The sequence below is a fragment of the Petromyzon marinus genome, chromosome 1, assembly GCF_048934315.1.
Source record: "Petromyzon marinus isolate PM22_M1 ecotype Great Lakes invasive population chromosome 1, UKy_Petmar_22M1.pri1.0, whole genome shotgun sequence".
In the NCBI taxonomy this organism is placed as follows: domain Eukaryota; kingdom Metazoa; phylum Chordata; class Hyperoartia; order Petromyzontiformes; family Petromyzontidae; genus Petromyzon; species Petromyzon marinus.
Genome location: NC_133667.1, coordinates 33,152,882 through 33,153,758, shown reverse-complemented (window position 1 = coordinate 33,153,758; position 877 = coordinate 33,152,882). Strand labels below are relative to the sequence as shown.

The 877-nt window shown below is 53.6% G+C and overlaps 1 protein-coding gene across 1 annotated transcript in view; it reads right to left on the bottom strand.

Moving 5' to 3' along the window:
- The window catches only part of LOC116940266 (creatine kinase U-type, mitochondrial-like), a 21,609-nt gene extending 20,732 nt beyond the window's left edge, over window positions 1–877 (bottom strand). The window contains exon 1 of the mRNA XM_032949816.2: window positions 688–877. The gene's annotated coding sequence lies outside the window, so the exon portion shown is untranslated. The remainder of the gene's footprint in view (window positions 1–687) is intronic.

The following is an 877-nucleotide window of genomic DNA, read 5'->3' as shown; positions in this document are numbered from 1 at the left end:
GCTGGTAACCACACCCGGCCCGCCCTTTGTCTCCCCAAGCAAGTGATGTATACGTAGCTCACTAAGCACTCTTTTAAGGCCACACTCACAAAGAGACGCATAACGCACCACACAAATACCGCGTGATCCCTCGCGTCTCAAACGGCAAGTCGCGACTGCACCCAATGCCCCTGGATCCATCTCACTCGCACGCACACACGCATCAAGGATTGTTGCTGTTGTTGTTGGTATTGTTTGTATCGCAAACAACAACGTTCATCTCCTGTGCAAGGTGCTCGGTGGATTTTTATGTTTGACATCGCACGGTGGCTCATGATGATGGCGGAGGATCATGATGGAGGAGGATGATGAGGATCATCACACACGTAACAAAACAATCAAATACCGTATAATGATACTCTCGTCGTCGCGTTTCAAAGCAAATGAACGACAGTGATTGATGATTCGGCCGAGAAAAAAAGCCAAGGGAGTTGGGCAGTCGTTCGTTCGTTCGTGCACGGCGCAGTGGACGTGCATAGCGCACAAATCACCGATGGATGAACGCGCCCGAGCAATAACAAAGAGGGGGGGGGGGATGAAGGCTGCGCATACCTCGACACGCACGCGAAGGCGAGTACAAGAACCCGTGCATACATGCGTACACACACACATACGTGCACATACACACACGCGCGTACCTATACCTACCTTGGCTTATGGCGAGTCAAGCTTGTGTCTGGCAAGTGTGGCGGAGAATGCTGCCCCGGCTGCTGCTGCTGGTGATGGTCGCGGTGGCGATGGTTGCGGTGGTGGTTGTGGTTGTCGTAGTGGTGGTGGTGGTGGTGCAAATCCCGCTCTCTCCGTCTTCTCTCTCCCGCATCATCTCCGCCAAGCGCAA